Below are 23,531 nucleotides of genomic sequence, written 5' to 3'. Positions count from 1 at the left end.
GATATCTGTAAATCTTTAAATATCTCATAAACTACTGAACGGATTTACACCATTTTAAAAAAGTGTGCTTTCCCGACCAAGCGCTTCCTCTCAAATTTGGTGTAATTCCATTCAGCAGTTCAGGCTGTAGTCGTGTCTGAAGTTTCCCATGGAAAGAAACATGGAGAAAACAAGTTTTTGAACCCCCTTTTTTCCCGGCTTCCCCTTGACGAATCACCCCAAAACTTTCAAGACAGGAGCTGACCTGAGTGAACAATTAGTTTTGAATATTTCGTGAAGATTCATCAAACGGCGTCAAAGTTATTGGCAAATCAAAAAATGCCTTTCCAATGGAAACTAGGTTCAAACTATAAATATATATATATATATATATATATATATATATATATATATATATATATATATATATATATATATATTACGCTCAAAATTCTTCTTAGTTTTCAAGAAAGAGGCAGCACTCGTAGACTGAAAGGTATCACAGTGAATTTAATCTCGGGAAACAAGAAAGCACAGACGCGTTTCGGCGTAGGCCTTCGTCAGTGTATATATATATATATATATTCACCAACATAACGCCCTGTTGCATTGGAGGAGCTCACACGATGTTCTGCCATCCAGCCTCTATTTCATGCAGCCAGCCTTTGAAATGCGCGTTGATTTGCATGCTGCCTACGCGTTTCAGGGCCTCAAGCCCATCTTCCTGGGCAATAAAACGACACACCTGAAGCCTGCACATTGCATTTCCGGTATTTATTAACATGCCTCCCCTCCATGGGCGTGTTGTTGTTACGGAGCCGCAGGATGGAGCTACGAAAAGAAAGGGATTGTTGATGGAAGCTCCCCGATGAAGGGCATGTTTTTCGCCCGAAATGCAATGGAGCATGAAACATTGGAATATGTTTACATTGTAAAAATTCTTTTTGAAATGATATGAACTACTTTAAAAAGAAATATCATGAACATTCAGATGAATGAATAAATAATTCACTATAAGAATTTCTTGGAATTGTTTGGAGTCTCACTTCCAGGAGAACCAAGGAGTGCCTAAATACAGGGATGGCACCATGATCTCATGGTGACACAAGACTTATTTACTATATAGACGTGCCTAGGTCGGACACGTTACCTGGTAGAGCACCCAACCTAATTTACAGTACATAAGGACTGTTGAACTTATTTTTCGAAAACGAAGCTGTGCGCCACCCATTTTGATTAATAGTTGTTACACTTTCCCCAGATGCATTGTGGGCCATGCAGTCCTATGTACAGGTAAAGTTTATCTCCTTTATGTAAATTCAAGTATTAGTTTGCGGTTATTTTTCATAAAAGCTCTAAGTGAGTCACGAATTCCAAAAGCCAGCTCTATTTGCATATTTGAACATTGTGCCGATTCAAGTCCTGACACGTTCAGAATTTGCGGCTTCAAAAGCTGGGATAGGCATATAGGCCTAGATGTAGGTAATAGCAAATTACCGAATGGTAAATACCGAATTTTACCGATTCGGTATTTACTATTCGGTAATTGCTATGTAGGTAAAAAATTCGGTAAAAATACTGAATCGGTACGATTCGGTAATTACCGAATCAGCATTTGCCATTGATTCCTATGGGCCTTGAAGCCCATACGATTCAATAGCAAATACCAATTCGGTAATTACCGAATCGGTAAAATTACCGATTTTACAAGGGGACAGGGTGTCTCTTTAACAACCTGTTGCACCCCTGTAACTGGCTTGTGCGCCATGTGGCACACATACATGCCCTTAGGGCATGTCTGTGTGCCACATGGCACAGGCATACATGCACAGATGTGCATGTACACAAGAATTCGTTATTTACCATGCAATTGTATTACATGGTAAATAACGAATTCTAAAGGCCCTGTAGCACTGTTAGAAGTGCTACCTACATAGGAAAATACAGATTTGGTAATTTTACCGATCGGTAAATTTACCGAATCGGTAACATTTACCGATTCTGTAATTTTACAGAATCGGTAATTTTAACGATTTGGTAATATTACCGATTCGGTAAAATTACAGAATCTGTATGTTTTCAGTGCCCCTACATACCAATGTCAAAATACTGGTCGGAAACGGACGAAAATCTGTATTTTCAGCCGATTCCGACCGGTATTTTGGCACCTACATCTGGCCCTTGGTCCCAACAGATGACAGATGCCTATCCCAGCGTTTGAAGCCGCAAATTCTGAACGTGTCAGGACTTGAATTTGGTACGCAGCATCCCCTAAGGGGATTTGCTGCGTGGCAAAAGAAATTGTAGTACTGAGACATCTTTTGAACAAGAGCAAAACATCATGTGTCAAAGGTTTTTTGAGAGAGGATACAGTAAAAAGACTATCAAGAAAACTGTGGCTAGGGTAAAATTGAAAACCAGAGATGATCTATTAGACCCCAAACAGAAGAACAAAGAAGAGGAATGTATCAGATTCATCACTACATTGTCAGGACAGGCAAATGCAGTACGAGCTAAGCATGGGCGAATTTTGCGAATCTGGCGTTCGCGAATTTGAGAACTCGCAATCCGCAAAATCCGCGAATTCCCGCAAATTTGCGTTTTTTTTTGTGTGTTCGCAAGTGTTTCTGCCAGTTCGCGAGGATTTGGTACTAGTTCGCAATTGCGAACTTACTTGTCGGCTTGCAACGGTTGCGACTATGTTGTTTCTACGTCTGGTTCATCATCACAGCCTCCGAGCACCCTCTGTTTCACCACTGCCACCCTCTCTTTGACCCATGCCACCCTCTGTTACATCAATGCCACCCTCTGGTTCATCATCACTGTAAAAGATGGGGGGGAAAAGCAGGCACACCTGCCCTGCTTCAACTGACATGAATTAATTTGGGGTTAGTTTATTAACAACACCTGCCCTGCCCCAACTGACAATAATGAATTAGGGGCTAATTAATGTGTCACTGAATTTGAAGTTCCAGCCTGGCACCTGCTTGTCTGCTCCCTTAGCTGTAAATCAGGACCTTTGTGGCACACAGTTAAGGTCAGAGCAGGGTCACAGAATAGTTGCAAGCAGGCAACCGAATTCTGGAGGGCCCCCTCAGGAAGCACAAAAGGGAATCGTTACAAATCATGAGATTGACCTTTTGCACCTGCTCATTTGTTTTGATAGAGGGTCCAGCCCTGGAGTGGATAAAATCCTTTCTGGAAAATAGGAATTTTCAGGTGCATTGCCCTCCTTACAAATCATCTCTTCGTAAGTTGAGGCATGGAGTTCCACAAGGCTCAAGTTTGAGCCCCACGCTGTTCAACATTTATATGGAGCCTTTGGCACATATTGTGGAATCCTATGGTGTGGATATCGTCACATACGCTGACGATACCCAATTAATAATCCAACTTGCCAACAACCAGCCTGAGGAAGCCGCTAACTTTTCCAATTGTATGCGGGCTGTGGCAGGATGGATGAACAGCAACTGCCTCCGCCTAAATGGCGATAAAACGGAGTTGTTGGTGGTCGGTAAGTCCCCCTCCACCTGGTCGCAGGACTGGTGGCCAACGGAATTAGGGCCAATCCCCCGCCCAGCAGAGGTTGTCAAAAATTTGGGAATTATGATCGATGCGGAGCTTTCCTTCAAGCAACAGATTAATAAAATCACTGGAAAATGCTTCGGAATATTGAAAACTCTCCGCAAAGTTCTCGATCTGCTCCCCTTCGGTGCCAGGAAGAAACTTATCCACGCCCTGTTCACGCCACATTTGGATTATGGTAATGCCCTTCTTCTTGGCCTGAGCAAAAAAGGCATTCAACAGCTACAGGGTGTCCAAAATGCCGCGGCCCGCTTGGTACTCAATCTTCCACGCAGGGCATCCGGTAAAACAGCATTGCGTAAACTTCATTGGCTCCCTATTGTGGAGCGCATTAAATTTAAGGCACTATGTATGGCTCATCGTATTGCCCAGGGAAAAGGCCCCAACTATCTGCAAAGACTCCTCACTATCCATCGCCCCACCCGAAATCTCAGATCCGCCGGAGTGATGTTATTCCAACTTCCCTGTGTTCACAAAACCAGAATGGGAGGTAGCTCCTTCCGTTTCTTGGCTTGCAAACACTGGAATAGCCTCCCCCTAAACCTTCGTATGGAGCCCTCCGAAACAAGATTCAGACAATATTTAAAAACTTATCTCTTCCCTAAATAAATAGTACTCTGGTTCTTTCTGTCTCATCTGGGAGTAGTAGCATTTCAGCGCGGGGACACACCGTCATAGGTGTAACCAGGCGCTTTAAAAATGGCTTTATTATTATTATTATTATTTTGCTTTTGCAAAAATCGTTTTTCGGTAATTTCGTTCTATTTGCAAGGCTCGGCGTCGTGCGAAACCGACCGCGGAAGTCGCCAATTCGTGCGAATGAGCTTTATATTTTTTTTGCGGCGTGTTATTTCCCGAGTTTTTTTTTGCAGTATTCGCGAGCCGCTTGCAGCGCAACACGCAAATTTACCCCAAGGTCGAGTATGGTCGTGGCCATTTTGTTTGCGTGACGTATTTCCGTTTCCGGCCGCTATGCATATTCTTGCGAAGTAAGCGTATTTCGAGTACAAGTTCGCACGAGATCGCGAGGAAAATCGCGTGCGAACTTACTTTCGCGCTCGTGAACGGTCGGATATCTTGTTTTTCATTCATTTCCTGTGTCTGGGCATGGTGTTTATCCTCTTGCTATCTTTGCCATCCTTTGCTTGTTTTCAGTTTTTTTTCTAACGATTTTGCTTCTTATCTATCCCTCTCTTTTCCTAGCTGTATATTTTTGTCTTTTCTGCTATTTTTGTTTACTTTTAAACTACTTTTTTAAACTCTTCTTTTCTTCTTCCCTATCCTATTCTTTCTTAATTTTCTACTTCCTACCTTACCTGCCCAGACCATGGTGAAGCCAGGCGCCGTGAAGCTGCCCAGGCACTTGAGGGCCGCAGCGGAGGCGGGGAGGAGGAGTCCTGGACCCCGTGCCAGGACAGCATGCGGGCGATTGAGGGGGGAGCAGGTGACGCAACGGGAGATCTTCAGCCCGGAGGAAGTGGGCGCGCTGGTCTACTTCGTCCAGCACCGCCTGCCCAGGACCATCGCGGGAGGCGGCAGGATCGCGGCCGGCGGCTACAACATCCGGGAGCGCCGGAAGCGGTGGCAGAAGGTGTGCTGGGCCATGTCCCAACTCTCCGGGGTCCAGCGCACCTCCAGCCAGGTCACCCACCGCTGGACGGACCTCCTGGACCGGGAGCGCGACCTGCTGGACCAGCTCGGCTTGGAGATCCCCGGGCTTGGTGAGTAGTAGTAGCTATTTCATCACTCACTACTATGTTTTCTCCTGCTCTGTGTTGTTGTATTGCAAATATTTGTTTTTTACATGGAGCAAGCCAATAATGCTGCTGACGATTACATTGTAGTTAAATTATATTTCAAAATCTTCTGTGCATTTCAGGTGCACTGCTCTCCTTCTCAGTGGCGTTGCTACTATGCTTATTTGTTTTCTATTTTGTGGTCTCATTGGCCTGAGTAACTATTATGTATGAGTGTACTTTACAGAACTGCGTAATGCTAGACACTAGGGGGCAGATTAGATTTACAAGCCCCTTGCGCCACGTTTACGTTGCCTTGCGTGACGCAACAGCGGCGTAAACGTGGCGCATCCCTGCGAGTCATTTACAGCGTGACGCATCTAGGAAGATGCGTCACATTATAAAGCCACGGGCCTGCGCCACAATGGGTGCGTTCCTAATAGGCAGGGTGGGCGGTCCGGCGGCTGTGCACCTCGCAAAAGTGCCTGCGTGAAATCTACAAGATTTAACGCAGGCACTTCTGCAACCCTGCTACGTCAATTCAATTCCTTATGCCTGCTTGAAGCAGGCGTAAGGACTGACACAGCATGTTAAGTATTGGGTTGCCCTGAGCATTACTGGAGTTGCATTGCATTGGCTACATGACTCCAGCGATGCACCGCTCTTACGTGATGAGATGCGTCACGCAAGTGCCTACCCTTGCGCCAGGGCGCGCCGGATTGTAAATGAGGCGCATCTGCCGTGTCGCAAGGGTAGTTTTGCGTGACGCATTTGATATGGCGCATCTCTGGAGATGCGCCAGAACGCGTAAGTAAGTATGCCCCTAAGGGGCAGAATTGCAATTACCGTCGCTTCCCTGCAAAGTAGCAGGGATGCGCCAGTAATTGTGCGGCCCGCTACCACCACCAAACATGGTGCGCCGTATTTGCAATGCGGCGCACCATGGGCCCAAAACGTCACCGAAGCTTTACTGCTGGAGTTGCGTCGCAACGATGGCGCAGCTCCAGCAATGCTCTGGGGTAGCCTATCTCCCCAATGCTTGGTCAAGCCGTACGTCTGCTTCAAGCAGGTGCAGGGTTTGTGTCACGCATCATTGTCCTAAAGGTGACTGATTGAAATTTTGTAGATTTCCCTCAGCCACTTTTAGGATGTTTTCCAGTGCAGGAATGCCCTCCCTTGTGCCGGAACGCCCCCTGATGGCGCAGGGCTTTATAACGGGATGCATCTCCCAAAAGCGTCATGTTGTTATAATATTATACGCCGCACCATGGCGCCTCTTTTGTTTAGCTGCTGCGTCGCAAAAGTCACGCAAGAACGGAGCAAAAGAGCCGCAAGGGGCTTAAATCTGCCCCTTCCTTTGTACCCCTGACAATAAGAAAAATAGTGGCGGTGGATTGATAGTTTGACTATTTAAATGACTGGTTATGTAGCAGGCAACTGTTAGTGTTGTCACTGATCTGACTGAAATCACAATGGAGTTTGTCTGTCACTTTGCGTCTTGCCTGCGGACTGCTGCCTGCCAGTCCTAGGTGAACCTTTCAGTACTTTGTTTAGTGAGTTACGTGACTTTCGAAGTCGCAGGACCGCAAATCAATGAAAACTAACCCTAATCAATATAATTTCGCGGAAATATTTTGTTATTGTTGTTTTGAAATGTTAGATTTGGTTGACATTGACAATCAACAATCATCCATGTTTTCTGTTCTTTCTTTGATGTTGTACGTCAGCTCCCCCCAGGGGCCCGGGGACACAGAAGCAGCAGGCGCGGGCGGATGCTGTTGAACAGGGCCAGGATCAGGCAGGCAAGGGCTCCTTTGCTGGCCCCAGTAAGTTTTCATTTTACACTAGTACCTATTTTTCCTAGCGTTCCTCATTTGATTTTTTCAAAATCGTCTTTGATCTTCTTGTAGACTGTATCTAAATTCTTATCCTGCCTCTACTATGACTCCCTGTGGTATTACTAGATTATTCTTATTAGTCTGTCTGTGTAGCTAACTAAGATTGCACGGTTGGCGAAACTCCCATTCTAGTCAGCAATAGCTCTATCAACTTAGTGCAGTCCTCTGGGATTGTCCATAATGTCTTTTGAAGTGTTCTATCTGCTTTGGAAATTCCCAACTATAAAATGTGAATGACCACCAAGAAAGAATAAGATACTACCTTTTGGTTTGGATAGGAGGACAATCCATACCACTACTGTTGCGGGGACAATTCTTCTGCAGAAACAACTATGGACAATAAATAGTGCATTGCTTATCAATTATAATAGGCGCTGTTAGAGCTTCCACATACCTCTGTGATAACAGACTTTGAACCCCCAATGTCCTTACTGACTGACTACATAGTGTGGCACAGTCATTTACCTCCCGAATTCATCGATGATTGATCCCCAATGATGATTATCCAACGTAGCTCAAGAGTACGGAGTCAGAGTCAAGAAGTGTCAGAGGCACGGACTCCTGCTTGCAAAAATTGCAAAACCTTTCGCTCAGTCACTCTAGTCTGGACCAAAAAACACAGAGTCTATTTAAGTTTAAAACCTTTATTAAAAGTAAACACATTTATTAAAATGAAGTCATAATAAAAAAACTAAACGTTTAACTGAGAATGGAAAAGTGGTTAGTGCTGACGATTAATTGAAGACATTTCTTGTGGTCGAGCTGAGCTCTCACCTTGTTTCAACTTGATCTTGTTGTTAGAAGTCCATCTTCTGTCTGTGTGGAGAAAAATGGAGCGTGTTAAAAAGCCAGCCTTCATCAGTTGTGCCAAAAAGTGCAGCAAGACAACACTCTTCCCTGGAAAAAGGGACATTTTTTTTTACTTTAGAATACACAGTCACAAATTACATTGTTTTCACATGTCTTCATTCCTAGACCAAATACTAGTGAGGGGTTTATTCTAACATTCTTAAATGTACTTTGTAGGTGGAACATCTGGTGGCGGGGCCAACGTGGAGGTGGTGGTGCTCGACACGGAGGCGGAGGGCAATTCTTCAGGGGAGGAGGCGGCGGCTCCAGTTCCGGCTGTGAGAGTTGAGACGGTGGTGGTGGCGGGCAGAGGTAAGCTCTTATATATTCCTTACTTATTGAGATTGAAGACGTGGCTGCGAAGGAAAGATTATGAGATGCATGGCTGGGTGAATGATGAAGCAATGATTGGTGGAAGGACAACAGCCTGGGTGGGTGACACAAACTGTATGTGTCCATATACCTGGATCATGCTACTATCTGACACTTAGATAGCATATGTGCATCTAGAGCAGGGGTACTCATAGTACGGCCCACGGGCCGGTGGCGGCCCGGCAAGCCTTCCTTGGCGGTGCGCAGACCTTGCAGACAATCACTGCTCCCCCGGCCCCCACAGAGCAGAGTGGAGATGCAGGGCCACAAAGAGGTGAAATAGAACAAAGCCTCTGCTCTGTGGGGCCGGGCAAGCAGTGATTGTCAGGGTGGAGATGCAGGGGTGCTACAACAAACAAAGCCTCAATAATATGTTAATGGTCTTTTAAAGACCTGTTAAGTACTTTGGTGTGGCTGTCTGTGTGTGCGCGTTGAGGAAGCTGTCTCAGCCCGGGCTGAAGGCTGACACAGACAGACACACACACAGTGAGATGACAGAGGGGGAGGGAGAGGGAGGGCAGGAGGGAGAGAGAGATGGAGAGGGAGGGCAGGAGGGAGAGCGGGAGGGAGAGAGATGTATGTAAATGCTGGGTCTGGTGGCTCAGTGGATGAGGGCATCTGCTGCAGGGACCTGCGTGCAACCTCATGGTCACAAGTTTTCGTTTTGGTTTAGCCCCGCCCCTCTGACTCCGACCCCACCAGTGCGGCCCTCGGCCACAAATTACACTGTAAATTTAGCCCCTGAGAGAAAGTTTGTGAGTACCCATGATCTAGAGAGAGTAGACGGTCAGTGGATCAACTAAGTGTAACTTTGAAGAGCATGTTACACTGCACCCGCACGTCCGTTCCAGTGTAGGAAAGACAAGGAAAAGAAGTTGTAATTTTGTCCAAATACTACCATCAATAGTAGCAGTAGTTTGTATTGCAAGCACAGCAGAGATCCGGTTATTACAGTGGCCACTCCCTACCTCTCTTAATAAGTTTAGTAGTACTCAGTCATTCATGTGTGGATGTATCACTGGTCACTCAATAAAAAGCAAAGCACCTAAAGTCATCCCATATGTAAGAAAAACATCCCATATGAAGTGATAGATAATCAGATTATTTATCTTCTTCATTTTTCCATTTCTAGTACTCATTTGCACTGTAGGGTGAAAGTTAAATTAATTAAGCAGTAGCCCTTGTAACAGAGTATTCTCAGTGCCACCCGTAATAGAAAAGTAAGAGCTTCACCACCTGCATGTACTGGACCGGTACAGTAACGCAAGTCTAGGTCACTCATCATGGCGTGCGTCTCTTTTTCTCGGGTGCAAGTTCACTGCGCTGGCATTATGCCGGCAGGCAGAAGATAACGTACCAATTTTCCTAAACAAGAGACAAGAAGAAGAATAAGACTGGTGTACTTTCATAGTCGACTCCAATGGAAGTCCATAGTGCTCGTAGAATTTGTTCCTTAAACTCCCACTAATGTTAGAGCAAGGATGAAGAAGTGGGAGCTTAGATAGATACTGGCCTCAATAGTTATGAAATGCGCTTGCAAGTTGCTAGTTGTACTGCAACACAAATTTCTGCTGAATGATTGAGTTAATCTTAAAGAGCATTGGTTACAGACTATGTCTTTCTTTCTTCATATAGATGCTCCTTCCAAACCAACAAGGAGGAAGGAGCAGGCTAGAGCGGCCCGGCAACGGAGGATCGATGCCACTGTTGCAGAATATCGGCGGCTGGTGGCCCTGGAGGACGACGAAAGTGTGCAGTCGACCACGACAACAACGTCGTCTGCATCGGCCTCCGTGCCCCCACGGGCTGCCACCCAGCACAGTGCTCCAGCCAGACTGAGCCAGGCTGCCAAAGCCAAATGCCGCCGCCGAGCAGCAAGGACAACAGCTGCCTCTCACAGCCATTGCAACTGCATGGCACGCCTGTGCCGCAGTACCCTGAGGGTGTCCCTTCTTCAGCAGGAGCTCCACCACTTTACAAACGTGTTGGAGGGGCTCCGCGTAGAGCACGCCTTGCTCCGCGAGGAGTATGATGCCCTGGCCCAAAAAGTAAACAGCATCCACCCATAGTGTCCCTTGCCCCTTTTTTAGAGACTTTTGGGGGGTGGGAATCGGGAGTTGGGTTTGGGACTTTTAAAGGACAACCGTTGGGGTTAGGGAGGGTCTTGCGGGAGATTATTTTGTTAGGGATATAAATATACTTTTTCAAACTTTATCTGAGCATACCTGTTTTTTACTGCTTGCCTGGTGGGTGGGGGTTTAACAGTAACTTTGTTTTCTTGAAAGTTTAGTTCCATTTTCTTCCTGTAAGTGTAAATGCCCAAATGTTTTCAACACTATGTGCCTCTCACAGAGTAAGTGAAGTGAATTCAAGAGTCCTAGGGCTTAAGTAGTACTACCGTCAGTCTCTCGTCTCTCCTAATACTCCATTATACTCCCTCCCACCAAACGCTTATCTTACCTGTAATTTGTGTTTGAAAGTAGGGCTAGACCCAGGGCTGGCTCCACGGGAAACAGCGAATAAGGTTGGCAATCCTGGCGGATAAAATTTCCTCATAGCGGTGGTACTAGTGGTGTGACACAGTGGCAGTTGCATGCCTATGAAAAAAAAGACAATGAAATATGGTTTGTCCTCCTGAGCAATACAACGGTACAATAGAGAATATAGCAGGTGACAGTACACTAGAACAATGCCACATTGTAGCCTAACAAATGGTAAAGTATAACTACTAATTCGGTAGAAGTTCTTTGACATTAGCCATGGGTCTTTGTCAAGCAGAGTAAGAATATATCCTCGGATTTCTTCACCAGCCTGTTGCTATCACCTTATCCTCCCCAGCAAGTGTGTGGATTTATTGCTGTAATTTAGTCACACATCAATCAAAACCACACAGCCCGGGGGAAGAGGGTTAGGGTTTGAAAAATGGATGGGTACGGGGGTTTTTTGGAAAGGTTTTGGGAGACAAGAAAAAATAGCACAGCATGGACAAACAATTGTGAACATAAGCAAATCTTTGTGTACAAACCTATCCATCAATCTTTGAAAGTGCAGGCACTACTGCATGCATGTCAGTGAAAAGTAAGTAGTACTTTCGTTTCGACAACTGTGGAAGAAAGAATGCGACAGTACAGGGCGTGTGTGGAAATATTGATAACTATATTCAACATAGGGTCTCTGTTGCCAGATACCTGAGAGCCTTGCTGGTCACTATAAATCCATTCACAACACTCAATGGGATTGGTCTGAAAGGTATAGTAGATAGAAAAGGAGAAATTGCTCTTTTTCTAGGTGTCCCCTCACTCACCAGGGTTGCCCCTTGGTGACATGCTTCATCATTGGGGCTATCCCAGTCCTCTACGTACTGGGGCGTGCTGCGACTTGCGAATTACGTAGGAGCACTTACAAATGACTATGTGTGGTGCAGATGTGATAGTGGAGTGGACTAAGTGATGTGTTAAGGGATCAATTTAGAAGCAGAGAGAGATCCAAGAAATGCAGTCACAGTCATAGAAAGAAACAATGGATACTGTATCTGTATGTTGTTGTAGTTGTCCTGTTGAAATTGGTAAGTAAGTTGCATGCAGAAAAAAATTCCTCTTATTAGCGGCACTCCTCCATTGCAGCTGACGCTTCGTCCATCAATGTTGGTCACCAGAAGACACCCTGTAAAAAAAGCACAGCATGGACAAACAATTGAACATAAACAAATCTTTGGGCACAAAACTATCCATCAATCTTTGAAAGTCATGCACTACTGCATGCATGTCAGTGAAAAGTAAGTAGTACTTTCGACAACTGTGGAAGAAAGAATGCGAGAGTACAGTGGAGTTCTGGACTTTTTGGTTCCATCCAGAGGTGTCAGGGATAACACCCGAAGACCCCGGAGTTCTACCTGTCTCGGTGCACAAATAAACAGAAACACGGGCTTCTCGATGGTGGCGTCAAAGACCAAAGGTTTATTACTGCAGGGACACAGAAGTCACAGAAACTACACACGGGCAGTATCTAGGAGCCTGTTCGATTTGTACAGGAAGGGTTGCTCCTTATATACTAAATATTGGCCTTCAGGCAAATTCTTCACAATGCTAGTACATTCCCAAACCTTTGTGTCCTAAACAATAAATATTTGGCGTTGCACAGGAATCGTCGATAATATCTGATGTCAAACATTACGAAGAGGGGTTCCCACTATTCCATCACAATCCCATGTCAACATTTCATTCAAGAGCCAGAACGCCTCATCGTAAATTTCGTTACCTCCCCCTAATAAAGGCCCAGAAGGAAAGGAGCAGAGCCAGGTGAAGAAGATAGAAAAGCAGGATAAGAGATGTTTGTGGGTCGTAAATGGGCAAGGCTAGCAGCTTCGGCCGCCTAATCATGATCAGGCCAACGAACACGAGAACCAGTATAGCAGGACTGGCCTCAGGCAGAGGAGGCAGCCTTTGTCGAGTCATGCAGCCACGGCATGTTCTGTTCTAAGGTGCACGTGTCACTAGAGAGGTGAATCGCCGGCTAAGCCTACGTGTCCTTAATCGAAATGAAGTAATCAGAGGTCATTGCGTGTCCATTGTCTATGTGAGGGCAAGAAACACAAAATTGCTGCCATGATCTAAGATGGATGCCATGGGTAGATCGGAAATGTGTTTGTAACAGGAGTACTCTTGCTCGTAGCATAGCGAAAACACCAGGATATGCTAAATGGATAATTTGCGGTTCGCTGATACCAAAATTATGTATTTACGACAATGTTGAAAACACGGGTTCAAATCGTCACGGAACCTCAGACCCTCCTTTTGCCCTTATATAGGCAATTACTCAGTCTAGGTCAGAGTCTAGTTCTATGCTCATCAGGTCAGTGACATGTTGTTGCATCATCATCCTTTCTCGCGCCTTTTCTCCAAACGCAGGTGGTTTTCTGAAACAGGTTGCAGCACAGAGACTACACAGAGCGGGACCACACTGGATAAACAGGCAGCATGAGAATAGGAATACTAAGATGCCACCAATGACCATCAGAACCTTCCATCCCCACGCTGATATCAGAGTCCAAAACCACTCCATGAAGGACCAGTTTCCCTTGTCTATGTGTATAGAGTCGGAAATCTTGTGTAGCTTAGAGATCGCCTCATAGACTGTTGGAGCATTATTGGGAATAAAGACACAGCAGCTCGATTGGATCATTCTGCATACCCCACCTCGATCTGCAAGTATCACGTCTAGAACCATACGGTTCTGCAACGTCATGAGTCGATCCGCCTGAAGCTCAGCTGTCAAGTTGCTAAGGGCACCAGCAGTTTCGGTAATAGTAGATTCAACTACCCGTGTTAGCTGACGTATGTTTCTACTATTGGCCATAGGCCCCCAGAACGGAAGGAAACCTTTGAAGAAGTCTCCAGCTTCCTGACCAGCGGTATCTTCCTTGCTGAAGACACCTCTTGCTACTCTGGTCTTGTGATAGTCTGAAGAAGCAGTGTACGTTGGAGGCAACAGTTGAGCAATATAACATGAACCTGAAAAGTCAGCAGGCAACCATGTATACGCTCTGTCTTGACAAATGAAGTAGGTACCCCTAGCAGTAAGGAAGGCAGGGGAGGAGTTAGACGGAAACATGTAAGTCTCAACGCACTCACTCCTCCCTAGCTGAGCTCTCGGATTTCTCCCATTTCCTTGCAAACAGACCTGACCTCGGTGAGGCACGACCCAGATTGGAGTGGAGCTTTTACGCTTGCTTTCTCCCAAACTAAGGCGATACTCTGTAGAGTTCCAACTCAAATACACTCGTAATTCATCTCTAGGGTAAGATGGAGTATTATTGACGTCCTTGATCATGTCAATAATTCCCTGGACTAATGCTTTGTTTGCAGAGTTATATTTAGTGGAACGTGGTGGACGCGGAGGATAGGTTTAAAGGGCATAGGCAAAAATGGTCTGAAAGGCCTGAAATGATCCATTATAGCTAAAAGGCAAAACCAGGTAGGGAATGCCTTTATCCATAGTGTGGGGTATCAAGCCACACACCCAGCAGTCTGTAGTGTTAACTACCAGTTGGTGTTGGTGCAAGAGCTGTACAAATGTGTTATTGATAAATTCTGAGCGTCGAGCTTGCTCATGTTCAGGAAACGAGTGAAAAGAATGCATAGAAGAAACAGTAGAAGCAGTAGGATCAAGGGGAGGTACTGTAGTTACTGGCATAAAAATCAAATTCACACCAAAGACGATTCCACCCACCAACGTTATCAAAACAATTAAAAATGTAATGGCACATTGCATCAGAAAACATTTGCTATGAAGAATTCTGTAAAGTCTGTTTCTGCGAACATAAATTACATTTTCTCGTTGCAGCTCAGGAAGCTCCATCTTCTACAATCCGCTCGCGACCACTGATGATGTGTACGTAGATGAAAATGCCTCTATCAGCCCTGGGAGTTCCCAGAACTAACAGAAAGATCGACCTTGTGTCTGACCCCCGCAGATTCAACTAGGCACACAGCCACGACCCTACGGCTACCCAGACGGCAAGGCAAATTTTTAAAACAATAAAACAATAGCAAACTTCCTGGCTGGAGGCAAAGTGTCAAAATTTCAAATGTGTAAAAATAGGCAGTTTCCTGCTTTATTTGTCCATATTGCGAGATCGTAAATTGTATCTCAGTTTTGCAGGAGCTGTTTGATCTGGAAACAGTGTATTATCAGCAGAGGTTGTAATGTTCAAGTTCGCAGTTGGCAACGTTTCTTCTGATGCAGAGGGCAAGTGTTCAGGAGTCAAAGAAGTAGTTTCAGGAGGAGAGCCAGAGTTCGATGTGTCAGTTATCAGTTCGGCATCGCTGAAAGGGATAAACCTGGGTGTTCGTTCAAACTCAGAGGCACCAATTCCCTTCTTTACCCAGTTATCATAAGGAAGTGGCAGGGGCACACGTTTGACGTGCGTCGTGTGAATCCAGTTCTTGCGGCCGGCCACACGAATAGCAGTTCTCGTCGCCAGCAGCACTTGGTAGGGGCCAACAAATCTGGGCTGAAGATTCTTCGTCCTTGAAAAGTTGCGCACGACGACTTGGTCTCCAGGTTTCAGTTGATGACCTGGACTCTCCGGTGGCTTTGGCAATGCATCGAAAACCTGTTGGTGAATAAGACTCAATTTAGCAGTCAAGTCGTAAAGGTAATCAATCAACATTGGATATTCCAGAGAACAGAATTCTTTTGGCCTTGGCACTCCCCAAACGTTAGCGGGACGACCAAAAACTATCTCATAAGGACTAAGCCCTACTCTAGAATGTACAGTCGCTCTCGTGGATAACAAAGCCAAGGGTAGTGCATCTGGCCAGGGCAAACCAGTGGATGCCTGTATTTTAGCAAGTTTTAGCTTGAGGGTGCCATTGTAACCCTCAGCTAAACCAGCAGACTGGGGATGGTTTGCACTGTGAAATTTCTGCTTGATCCCTAAACCGGCACACACACTCTGCATAACTTTCCCTACAAACTCACTTCCGTTATCTGACCATACAATCCGTGGCATTCCATACCTAGGGAAATATTCCTTGAGAAGGATTTTGGCAGTTGATAGGGCAGTGTTGTCCTTCAGTGGATATGCTTCGATCCACCTGGAGAAAGCACAAACTACCACTAGGACGTATTTTAGGTTGTTGCAACGATCCATGTGAATGAAGTCTAACTGAATCACTTCAAAGGGACAGGTGGGAGGAGCGAAGTGACCAGCAGGCGTGGGGACTCCCTTGCCAGGATTATGCATCAAGCATACCATACAATGTTTCACCACTCTCTCTGCACACTTACTAATCCCATCATTCTTCCAGACTGGAGCCAACATCTTACAGATCCCTTTAGAACTAATATGCGCTGCTCCATGTGCCATTGTCACTACTGCAAGCACATACGCATCAGGCAACATCCAACGCTGTTGTTCTGACAAATCAATCCAACATCCACTCGAGTCCAATTTACCCGTACTTTCTTTCCATGCAAGCTTTTCCTCCTCAGTCGCCTCTTTCTGAATTACTTTCACACTTTCCACTGTGTCCTCACACATTCCAGACTCGGAAATCCATCTTGCAGATGTTGCAACATACATTCTACTCATCATATTGAGGTTCCGTGACGATTTGAACCCGTGTTTTCAATATTGTCGGAAATACATAATATTGGTATCAGCGAACCGCAAATGATCCATTTAGCATATCCTGGTGTTTTCGCTATGCTACGAGCAAGAGTACTCTTGTAACCAACACATTTGTGATCTACCCATGGCATCCATCTTAGATCATGGCGGCCATTTTGTGTTTCTTGCCCTCACATACGCAATAACCTCTGATCACTTCATTTCAATTAAGGACACGTAGCCTTAGCCGGAGATTCACCTCTTCAAGTGACACGTGCACCTTGGAACAGAACACGCTGTAGCTGCATGACTCGACAAAGGCTGTCTCCTCTGCCCGAGGCCAGCCCTACCGAACTGGTTCTCGTGTCCATTGTCCCGATCATGATTAGGCGGCCGAAGCCGGTAGCCTTGCCCATTTACAACCCACAAACATCCCTTATCCCACTTTTCTATCTTCCACACCTGGCTCCGTTCCTTTCTTTCTGAATCTTTATTAGGGGGAGGTAACGAAATTTACGATGAGGCGGTCCGGCTCTTGAATGCAATATTGACAAGGGATTGTGATGAACTAGTGGGAACCCCTCTTCGTAATGTTTGGCCTCAGATATTATCGACGGTTCCTGTGTAACGCCAAATATTTATTGTTTTAGACACAAAGGTTTTGGGAATGTATTACATGTAAAGAATTTGCCCCCAGCTTAAAATTCAGTATATAAGGAGCAACCCTCTTTGTACAAATCGAACAGGCTCCTAGATTCTGCCCGTGTGTAGTATCTGTGACTTCTGTGTCCCTGCAGTAATAAACCTTTGGTCTTTGACGCCACCATCGAGAAGCCCGTGTTTCTGTTCATTTGTGCACCAAGGCAGGTGGAACTCCGGGGTCTTTGGGTGTTGTTCCCTGACACCTCTGGACGGAACCAAAAAGTCCAGAACTCCAATTGGCGCCCAACGTAGGGCGACGTCATTCGGTACCGGTCCAAAAGCCTGAAGAGTTCGAGAAGCTTCGTGTGAAGATTCCTGAGGGAGGCGCCCCACTTCATCGATCCCGGCATATCGCAAAAGTGGCCCGACGTTCTCTTCCACGAGGGTTCCCGTTCAGGACGGCTTCAGTGGGCCGTTGCCTTGACCGTCGCCCTGTCTTGGACCCGAGGTGCAGTCCTTAGTACGGCGAGAGGTGACGGGTTTCTCCTTGGTGACGTCTTCAGTGCCTCAGTTAAGTATTTAGTGGTTGCTAGCTGGTTACTTCGTGAGGGTTGTTAAAATCCTTTTTGGTTCTTGGTTTGGTTTGGTTTCGTAAGATTATCACTGGTTGTTCTGGTTACGATAATCTATTTGGTTTAGTTTGGGTATCGATACATCAGTTCGTTTTTGGTAGGCCTAAGTTCTTGGTTCAGGTGCACATATCTGTTTCGTGTTTTGTTTGTTCTGTGTTCCGGATTGCAAAATGGTAAGTCGGAGAAATTGTATGTTGTCTTGCTTTGGTTGCAACAGTGATTCACGATTGGAGGACTCATGTCTGGTTCCTCCGATTGGGACTCCCCTATATGACTTGTACTGTAAACATGGTGTGGGTCCTATATCTTATAATGAGGTGTGGGTCCGATATACGAAAAAAGATGGTGTCCTTAGTTGGCCACTGCATGGTAGTTTTGAACCCGAAATTCTTGACAATTTAGAAGCGAAATTGTTTAGGAAGAAAGCCCGGCCGGCAATGTTTGATTCTTTCCGTTACTGGCGAAAAGAATCTAAACAGAGAGAAATGAAAAGATTAAAGAAGGAACAGAAAGAGCAAGAAGAGTTGACTCTAGAACAAGCGGCTAAGCAGCTGCAAGTTAACGAGTCTGAGAAGGCCATAGAGGTGGCCATTAGAGAGCATAATTTAGCGATCGACAAGTGCTATCCTGCCTTGCCATCGAAAACAGCTAAGATACTGGAGGACCCCAAAAACGATCCTCTGTTGTCTTATCTGTTACGGTCACCTCCACCGTATGCACAAGGTGCTACGGCTCCACTTGTACCCAATGTTCAATTGCCGGTTGCTGGACAACCTGGTATTCCTGCTCCTCAGAATCAAGCTCCTGTACCTCCTGTGGTCAATGTGAATGTTCCTACGGCTCCTCCTCCTCCTGGATTGACGTATCTGTGTCGCTTACACCTACTGTTCCACAAACTATTTTTCTCGAGACTCCTACTGTCCCGCTATCTGTTCCTACCTCTACTGTGTTCTCTGCATCTGCTAGTGTGTTGACTCCACTTTCTGTTCGTCGAAGAATCACTGATTCTGTTTCTAGCATTCTGACTCCTTTCTATAAAACTTTAATCAAGACTCCTACTTCTGACTCTGTTCAAAGACGTAGTCAGCTTCCAAGTACTGAGGAACGGGGAATTTTAGATTCCACGGCTCTCAGATGGATTTCGAAGAGTAGGAGATATAGTACGAAAGATGTGCTAGATACATTTATGCAGTGGAAGGAACCAACGCAACGGTATGTCTTTGATGAGATGTGCTCGTTGTTACGTGAGGAAATAGAAGAAGATGATGTTGAATCGAATTTAGAAGACTTAATTAAGGTTCAGAAAGAATTTGCTGCAGGAATGATAGTAGGTCAAAATATAGAAGAAGCGATGGAACTGATTTTAAGTTATAGAAATGACCCATCACTTCGTTCACCAAGAGATTTAGAGAAAAGTAAGACGAAGCTAAGTCGCCAATATCCAATGAGGGAGGTTCCTCCAATTTGGCGCGATGCTGTGCAAGCTGATGCAGTCCGTGGTATTGCAGCCGCTCCGGCGCAATTCCAAAGAGTGTGGATACACATTCCATGGAAACGAGCTGAAGTGCTAGCAGTGAAGCAGGCCTTGCCAGACCCGCGTAAGAATCCTGCTGGATACTATAAGGAATTAGCACAGACAGTTGAAGCTTGTATAATGAACTTAGCGGACATCGATATGTTATTTGGTAATGTGGTTCCGCAACCAATTTGGGCTAAAATTCGTAAAGAGAATCATCCAGTTGCCCTAGGTGGTGATTGGGCAGCTATCATTGCAGCGGATGGTCAGCAAGTAGGTGGTGCAAAACCCGAACCCCTAATTGCTAATCTTCCAGGTAGAATAATCGACTTAATGAAGACTCTGATGCCCGTATTGCGTGTTAATTGGGACAAGTTGTCCGCATGCAGGCAAAAGAAAGACGAAAGTGTCTCCGACTTCTTCACGAGGTTCGAAGAGACTTTTGTAGATCATAGTGGTCAGGATATGAGCACAGAAGGAGGACAGAGACTGTTTGTCGATAAATTCGTACATAATTTGTTACCTGAGTTATGCAATAAATTAAAGGATTCCGAGAGTGCGTGGGCTGTCTCTACAACTGCACAAATACTTGCAACTGCACAGTATTATGAAAATAGGGATAAAGAGGAGAAAGAGAAATCAGATAAGAAAACGAAAGACTTAAAGACTAAAGTTCTCTTGCAACAGGCGTATCCGCCTCGCATGAATCAGAATAATACGCAACAGGGTTCGTATCAAAGAACAGACTATAGCTCACCTAGGCCTCAATATCAGTGGAATCAGTGTGCGTACTGTAAGAAAGAGGGTCACTACAAGAATGAGTGTCCAGTTTTAGCGCAAAATAACGCAGCAGCAGCTCAGAGAGGTCGTGGTGGTTTTGTGCAAAATTCTAGAGGTCGAGGGCGAGGTGCTATACCTCCACAGACGAATGATCGTCCTTCCAATCACTTTGATCAACGAAATGGACAGTCTACTCAGCAAAATAGATCTCAACAGTATCTTGTTGAAGACTATTGTGAAGTGGATGAGGGATTTCAGCAAAATGGGTACTAGGACAGCCATGGACAGAGAGAGGGAGTAGTATCAGTTCCAGTGGATCAGAGTGGGCCTTATGTCGCAGTAGCAACATCAGGTGTAGTCGAACCGTTTCTGTTGGATACTGGTGCCGCAAAAAGTTCTATCATTCATGCGAAACTCCCTGGCGCACCTTTGTCCGGCTTAACAAATGTTTCTGTAGGTTTTTCAGGCGCCCCTGTTTACAACCCCATATCTGGTCCTTTGTCTATTTCTGTTGGACCGTGTCAATTGAAAGCACCTCTAATTTTGACGACGGGTTGTAATGAAAATCTGCTTGGTTTAGACTTGTTAAAACGACTATATGCGACATTGTACTGTTCTCCGGAAGGAGTACAGCTCACATTGGGTAAAAGAATCACCTCTCCGATGTACTTGTCAATGGATGCACTCCCGCCAGAGCTGCGTTCACTCCCTGATTCTCTTTGGGCGACTGGTCCTAATGATGTAGGCCTTTTAGAAATACCACCATATGTAGTCACTTTGAAAGCGAATGTAAAATTTCCACGAATTCCTCAATATAAAATATCTAGTGAAGGTGAGCGTGCACTTCTATTGATTGTACAAGATTTGATCAAGAAAGGTGTTGTTGAAGAAACTAGAGGAAATGTCTGTAACAGCCCTGTATTACCGATCTTGAAAAGAACTGATCCTACAAAGCCTCCAGTGTATAGGTTTGTCATCGACCTCAGAGAAGTTAATAAGATTGTGGTCCCGCAGTTTCCTGTGGTTCCAGACATTACTGCCTTGTTAACATTGATTCCTGCTACAGCTACTTGGTTTTCAGTCATCGACTTGAAGAATGCCTTTTTCAGCATTCCGATAGCCGAAGAAAGCAGGGATATTTTCGGTTTCTGTCTAGGAGGTCGAAGTTTCAGATTTAAACGCGCTCCACAAGGCTATTGTGAGAGCCCATCTATTTACAGTCAAGCATTAAAAAGTCAGTTAGATACCTTTGTCCTTCCTCCAGGTTCTGCTCTAGTACAGTATGTAGATGATCTTCTAGTGGCTGCCGATGACAAGGAAACTTGCAAAGAAGCTACAATTTCGTTATTGCATCATCTGTCTAATTTGAATCATAAGGTGACACCTTCGAAAATGCAATACTGCTGCCAAGAAGTGACCTACCTAGGTCATCTCTTGTCAAAGGAGGGAAGGAAGTTGACCCCAGAGAGAATAAAAGCAATTACGCAGATGAGTGTTCCTCGCACGCAGAGAGAAGTGCGTGCCTTTCTAGGTATTACCTCTTACTGTAGGCAGTGGATCCCAAATTTTTCTCTTTTAGCAAAACCATTGGTAGCTTTGACTGGGAAAAATGTTCCGAGTCCGGTGCCACGGTCTGATGAATGTCAGGAGAGTTTTTCTGAGTTACGAAATGCACTATGTTCAGCTCCTGTATTAGGTACACCTGATTACAGCAAGCCATTCACGCTCTACGTTCACGAGAGAGAAGGTTGCGCGTTGAGTGTTCTGACACAGACATTTGGTGATAAACAACGCCCTTGTGCGTATTTTTCATCAACATTAGATCCGGTAGCTAGAGCGTTACCTAGTTGTTTGAGAGCTACAGCGGCAGCTGCGGCTTCCATTCGGCAATCTGCTGGTTTGGTGATGAACAACATGTTAGTGGTCATGGTTCCTCATGCAGTGGACACACTCATGAATCGAACTAAGACACAACACCTTACCAGTGCGAGATTATCTGGTTACGAGCTGACATTATTAGCGAGTCATATACAGATCAAAAGATGTAATGTATTGAATCCAGCAACGTTGTTGCCGGCTAATCAAGAGTCGAGTGATTCCGAGCCCCATGATTGTTGTTTTAGAACGGAGGAAGAGACAAAAGGACGTATTGATTTAAGAGACACTCCATTATCAGATCCAGATGGCACGCTGTATGTGGATGGGTCATGTTTTAAATTGGAGAATGGTGATGTGACTGCTGCTTATGCGGTAACGACTTTGAAGACGATTGTGGAGACTGCAAGAGTGAGTCAGAATTCTGCCCAAGCTGCAGAATTAATAGCTCTAACAAGAGCGTGTGTTTTAGCTAAGGGAAAGAGAGTGAATGTGTTTACAGATAGTCAGTACGCATTTGGCGTGGCCCATAGTTTTGGCCGTTTGTGGAAAGAAAGAGGTTTCATTACGTCCCATGGGACTAAGATTCAACATGGTCAGCTAGTTAACGACCTGTTGGAATCTCTAACCTTGCCGACTGAAGTTGCAATTGTAAAGTGCAGTGCTCATAAAGCAATCACGGATGATGTTGGTCGTGGGAATGCTTTTGCTGATGAAACTGCTAAAAAGACAGCTAGAGACATGATGAGCAGAATGTATGTTGCTACGTCTGCAAGATGGATTGCTGAGTCTGGAATGTGTGAGGATACAATGGAAAGTGTGAAAGAGATTCAGAAAGAGGCAACTGAGGAGGAAAAACGTGTATGGAGAGAAAGTACGGGCAAGTTGGATTCGAATGGGTGTTGGATTGATTTGTCAGAACAACAGCGTTGGATGTTGCCTGATGCGTATGTGCTTGCAGTGGTGACAATGGCGCATGGAGTAGCGCATATGAGCTCTAAAGGAATCTGTAAGATGTTGGCTCCGGTCTGGAAGAATGATGGGATCAGTAAATGTGCAGAGAGAGTGGTGAAAAATTGTATGGTATGCCTGATGCATAATCCTGGCAAGGGAACTCCAACTCCTGCTGGTCACTTCGCTCCTCCTTCCTGCCCCTTTGAAGTGATTCAGTTAGATTTCATTCACATGGATCGCTGTAATAATCTGAAATACGTCCTGGTGGTAGTCTGTGCTTTTTCCAGATGGATCGAAGCATATCCACTAAAGGACAATACTGCCCTATCAACTGCCAAAATTCTTCTCAAAGAATATTTCCCTAGATATGGTATGCCACGGATTGTATGGTCAGATAACGGAAGTGAGTTTATAGGGAAAGTTATGCAGAGTGTGTGTGCCGGTCTGAGCATAAAACAGAAGTTCCACAGTGCGAACCATCCCCAGTCTGCTGGTTTAGTTGAGGGTTACAATGGCACCCTCAAACTAAAACTAGCCAAAATTCAAGCATCCACGGGTTTGCCCTGGCCAGACGCACTTCCCTTGGCTTTGTTATCAACA

The sequence above is a fragment of the Lissotriton vulgaris genome, chromosome 4_1 (assembly GCF_964263255.1).
Source record: "Lissotriton vulgaris chromosome 4_1, aLisVul1.2, whole genome shotgun sequence".
Lineage (NCBI taxonomy): Eukaryota > Metazoa > Chordata > Amphibia > Caudata > Salamandridae > Lissotriton > Lissotriton vulgaris.
The sequence above is the reverse complement of the archived record's forward strand: the minus strand, read 5'-3'. Positions refer to the sequence as shown.